The sequence below is a fragment of the Pinus tabuliformis genome, chromosome J (assembly GCF_031772625.1).
Source record: "Pinus tabuliformis cultivar Carrire ecotype Pingquan chromosome J, CPIR1, whole genome shotgun sequence".
NCBI lineage: Eukaryota > Viridiplantae > Streptophyta > Pinopsida > Pinales > Pinaceae > Pinus > Pinus tabuliformis.
The window spans coordinates 228,240,140-228,246,139 of record NC_142295.1 but is presented as its reverse complement, the minus strand read 5'-3'; positions in this window follow the sequence as shown (position 1 = coordinate 228,246,139).

The following is a 6,000-nucleotide window of genomic DNA, read 5'->3' as shown; positions in this document are numbered from 1 at the left end:
TCAGTGCTTTCCTTCTCGTTCTAATAAGGTTTTAAATCTTTCCAGTTTCTCTTTTCCCCCTTCTGCTTTTAAAGTTTTGGGCAAAGGTTTAAATTTTGCCTTGGCTCCAAAGAGAATCCCGGTAGATGATATTATTTGTGACATCGAGTTTGGGATCCGGAATTTACCTGATAGAGTCAAGGACACCATCAGGCAAGATTGTGCGGTTGTCTTGAGAAAGGCTAAGCCCCCTAAGAGCAACCTTAGCAAGGAAGAATCTGTCGCTCTCAGATCCTTGCCAGAACAAGGATATCATTGTTTTAAAAGCAGACAAGGGTGGCACTGTCGTTATTCTGAACAAAGCTGATTACCATAGCAAGATGTTGGATCATCTTCATAATAGTGGTAGCTACAAAAAGCTTCCTAAGAATCCGTTAAAGAAGGTTGCTAAGAAGGTGGCGCTTGCCATTAAATCCATTAGCTCATTGAGTTCCCTGCACCATAAACTCATTGAAAGCAACCCTATCACGCCTAGAATATATGGTCTCCCCAAGATTCACAAGGATGGGGCTCCCTTGAGGCCTATTGTCAACACCATTGGTGGTCCCACCTACCTTCTTGCTAAGTTCCTTGCGTTAAAGCTTAAGCCCTTGGTTGGTCGTTCGGAGTCCTTCGTAAAGGACTCGGCTTCCTACATTAAGGAGCTCAAGGGCATTAAGCTTGACCCTAGGGACATTCTTGTCATTTTTGATGTTGTTTCCCTCTTCACTTGCATCCCTATTAGTGAAGCCATGGAGGTGATCAACCGCCTAACAGATCTTGACACTGCCAATTTAGTTGAGATCTATCTCACCTCTACGTTTTTCTGTTTTGAGGGAGAGTTCTTTGAGCAAACCTGCGGGGTTGCCATGGGCTCACCCCTTTCCCTTGTTGTTGCTAATCTTTTCATGGAAGATTTTGAGTCCAAGGCTCTAAACTCTTCCAGGCTCCTGCCGAAGCTTTGGAAAAGATATGTGGATGACACCAATGTTATCTGGCCTCACGGCCAAGAGGAATTAAATCTCTTCTTCATTCATCTCAATAATCAATCCTCTACCATAAGTTCACCATGGAGCAAGAGGTCGATGGTTGCCTTCCGTTCCTCGATATTCTTATTTCTAAGAATAGTGATGGTTCCCTCGGCCACCGAGTTTTTCGGAAGAAAACGAATATTGAGCAGTATCTTCATGCCAGTTCCCATCATTTCTCAGCTCAAAAGTTGGGTTTTCTCAATACCCTGGCTACTCGGGCCCTAAGGATCTCGGATAAGGAGAGTTTAGAGAATGAAAAACCCCATCTCCTTGATGTCTTTGTTGAGAACGGTTATAGTAGATTCTTGGGTCAGAGGGCTTTTGTTAAAGCTTCGAAGAATTCGCTTTCTCATTGAGAACCGAAGGAGCGAGTTCCTGGTGTCCTTCTTCCTTATGTTCAGGGGACTATTGATAAGATTGGTAGGATTCTCAGGTCGCATGATGTTCCTGTGAGCTTTAGGCCCCTGAACACCATTCGCATGTCCCTCAGATCAGCAAAGGATCCTATCAACCCTAAAGATATGAAAGGTGTGTACTTGATCCCCTGTTCTTGTGGGACCCTCTACATTGGGGAAACTGGTCGCTCTATTAACCAGAGGATTAGTGAGCATGCTGCTGATCTTAAGCATAGGCGTACTAAGTCTTCCGCTTTAGCTGAGCACGTCGAGAAAACCAATCATCATGTTTGTATTGAGGAAGCTAGTGTTATTGCTAAAGTTTCGCACTTCCATCATCGGAAATTTAGGGAGGCGCTTGATATTGAAAAGAGGCCGTGTAATCTCAATAGAGATGATGGCTAGAAAATCAGTCGATGTTGGGTCCCAGCACTCTCGTCCTAATCCTCGTTTTTTTTTTTTTTTTAATTATTTATTCATTTATAATTTTTTACTCATTTTTAATAATAATAATAATAAAAATAAATTAAATAACAATATAAATAAATAAATAATTAAAATAAAAATAATAATAATAATATCTTTATTTATTTATTTATTGTTTATTGTTTATTATCTATTTTATTTTTAATTATTATTATTATTATTATTATTTATTTATTTTATTGTTATTTCTATTATTGTTATTATTGTTGTTGTTGTTGTTGTTATTATTATTATTATTTTTATTTATTTATTTATTTATTTACTTATATCTATATATATATATATATATATATATATATATATATATATATATATATATATATATATATATATATATATATATATATATATATATATATATATATTAACTTGTATTCACAATTAATTTATTCATAGGCGAGGTCCTTTACAACTAATTTCCTTTTAAATAATAATTAACCTATAATTTTTAACTATTTTTAATAAATTTTAACTAACTATTATCACTAATTTAAATTATTTTATTTATTTATTAAGGGATTGGTCCCCTGTATAACTTATCTCTTTTTTTATTATTATTAAAAAAGTTTTGATCCCGATCCAATAGTCATTATTAGCGGTTGGTCAAATTAGTCGTTGGAGGCTCTGCTCGGTGTATTTAACATGCTAAGCTAGATCTGTTTCTTCAACTTGTCCTGACGATGAACCACACTGGTTGGTTCGAAACACGTCGACAAATGATGTCTCATGTGATCTTCGCCGAAAAATATTTTTTGTAAAGTTATCCCTTTGATTGAGGATTTTATCCATTAATTAAGGAGATAAGGATGAGTTGTATTTGAGTTGTAATTAGTTAGCTCAGTTAACTGAGTTAAGTCCAGTTAGATTAGTTCCAAACAGTTTGTGGAACTAATTGTGAGTTTAGTCAGTTAATGCATGCATGCATGTAACTAGTGTACTCCAGATAACTGAGGATTCTCTCATAAATAACTCATGCATGTTAGTTTAGACAAAGATCTAGTTCAGATTAAAGACATGGACATTGAACTATTAGTTGGAGGAATTTTCCTATAAAGGAAACTCATCCATGCAGAAGGAACAAGGTTCCTTGAGGATTGTGTAGTTTTACAGGGCGTGAGATCAGTGTTACACTTGGTAACAGTAGGATCACCCAGGAGAAACATCGCAAGGAAATAGGAGGCTTGGAGGGCAGAGGAGAAGGTTTGTGAGAAGCCTTGTTTGCCTGTGAGCATCCAGGAGGATTGTAACGAGAGCTGGATAGCTGTGAGAGCTAAGGCTTTATATAATTATGATGTATTTCCGCCTTGTATGATAATACAGATAGCGGGGATTTTAGTTGAGGCTTTCCCCTGAGTATTCCTCTATGTTTCATGTGTGATTGATTCTTCTTCTCTGTTATACATGTTCTATTTGATCTTGCTCAAAATCGATTAAGCTTCTGCAAGTTTGATTGTAGAAGTAGATTAAGTATTTTTCTTTAGTACATTGCATAATCAAATTAATCTACAGTGAGAATTTCTACATGATGTTAGAGCAAAGGTGATTAGAGCTGTGAACAACATACTGAGAAGGGAAAAGTCGAAGTTTGAAGTTCTTGATTGTAGGTACAAAATCGAATTCTTATCACACCTCAAAGTTCACCAATGGTGTTCAATGGCTTGAGACTCGAGTATGCACTAGATGGCAGATTAAATTATATAGCATGGAAGGATCACATGGGAGCAGTATTAGAAGACAATCATTTGAAGGATTTCATTGATCAAGAGATCCCCAAGCCAGTAGCAGCTAATGCCCAAGAATTGGCAGAATGGAAGAAGTGTGTGGCGAAGGTGAGGAGGATTCTTCTAGAGGGAGTTTGAGACCATATTGTCTTGAGTCTCCATGGAAAGGAGACTCCGTTATAAATGTGGAAGACATTGAAGGACCTATATCAGAACAGTAGCAACCAGAGGAAACTGGAACTCAAGGACAAGTTTCGGAAAATCAAGTGTGAAAATGGCGACACTATTTCTACATATTTCAACAAGCTCACCACCTGCAGAGATGAGCTTGGAAGTGTGGGAATAACAACAGTCGATGATGATATGGTGAGTCTTGCACTCCTCGGTCTTCCTAAGAGCTGGCATAGCTACTGGGACTCAGTGAATGGAAGAGAGAAACTATCAGATTGTAAATGACTATGGTTGGATCTGATGCAGGAGGAGATCAGGAGGAGCACCAGAGATGGTTCTTCATCTAAACATGATGATGAAGAAAATCTAGCATTAGCGAGTAAGGCGAGGAAAGGGAAAGGGAAGGCTTCCCATTCCAAATCAAGTTCTTCTCATGGTGGGAAGAAGATTGACAAATATAAAGTGAGATGCTTTAATTGTCATGAGGTTGGCCATTATGCAACTAATTATCCATTGAAGAAATCCAAGAAGGGATCCTCCAAAGGATTTGAAGGTGAGGCACTGGCCTCTTAGTTCGAATTGGATTTTACCCTCATCGCATGTATGGTTTCATCGATGGTGGGTTGTGTTTGGTACCTGGACAGTGGAGCCTCATTCCACATGACTGACGATAAGAGTTTATTCAGTACCGTGGAGGAGAAAGACCTAAAGATGCACACATAAATGGGAGATGATGGAAAGTATCGTGTTTCAGGTGAAGGTATGGTTGTGTTTTAGAGGGAGCATGGAGCTCCTCTCACCCTGACTGATGTAAAGTATGTGCCTGGACTGAAGAAAAACTTGGTATTGGTCACGATGTTCGAAGACAAAGGCTATGATGTAGTCTTCAGTAAAGGAAAGATGTTTTTGAGACACATAGCCATGGGTCAGACTAAGAGGATTGGGATTCGAGTGAAGAATCTCTACAAGCTACAGGTTGATGACTGTACTGCATTGAGTTCAAAAGAATAATTGGTGCAAAGCCAAGACATTGGTGAGTTATGGCATAGGCGGTTGTGCCACTTTCATCATGGGGCCTTGAAGATAATGCAACAGATTTCTACCAGACTTCCCAAAGGTAAACTTGAGCAAGTGGACACATGCAAAGATTGTACCTTGGGAAAGTATGCAAAGTCTTCCTTTCATGATCGAGACAGTCGAGCTGAAGCAATCTTGGAGTGAGTTCATACAGATGTGTGTGGACCATTCTCGACAGCCTCCACCATCAAACAAAGGTATTATGTGATTTTTGTTGATGATTTTTCTCGTAAATGCTAGATCTATTTCATGCAGAAGAAGGATCAAACCTTCTCAAAGTTTTGTGAGTTCAAAGCTTTGGTTGAGAAAGAATCAGGAAAGAAGATCAGGGCCTTAAGAAGTGACAATGGTGGAGAGTATGTCTCTCAAGAGTTTAAGGACTTCTATGCTGGAGAAGGAGTTAAACAGGAGTTAACGACACCCCATAACCCACAGCAGAATGGGGTGGCCGAGAGGAAGAATAGAACGATTGTGGGGGCATCTTGGGCGATGTTGCATGACCAAGGCCTACCACTTCATTTGTGGGTTGAGGCATTAAACACGACGATCTATTTGCAGAATAGAAGCCTGCATCGCATACTTGGGATGAAGACACCAGAGGAAGCTTTCTCCATGAAGAGACTAGATATGAATCACTTGAGGATATTTCGCTCATCGGTATTTTTCCATGTGACCAAGGATGCTCGGAAGAAACTTGAGCCAAAAACTGAGTTGGGAATACTTGTGGGGTACATTGATACACCCCACAACTATCGGGTGTACTTGCCTACCAGTCGAAGGACAATGGTTCACAAAGATCTTAAGTTTGATGAGCAGAAGGCCATGCGAGTTTCCCTTGAGAGGGAGCTCCAACTACAGGCTGTGGAGGAACTTTTGGCTCCTGAGGAGGAGGAGACTCAGACTGATGTGGAGTAGCCACATCTAGAGCTTCCAGGAGAGGAGACATCCACTCAGGTAGAGTCTTCCAGAGATGGGCAGAAGCTCATGAGAGAAGCTGATAGATTGTTGTCAGATGTGAGAGAGAATGTGGGAGAACCATCTTCTGAACGCAGATATAGGAGGTCACCTAATAGGTAAACTGGATACATGGCCCTTGTTGAG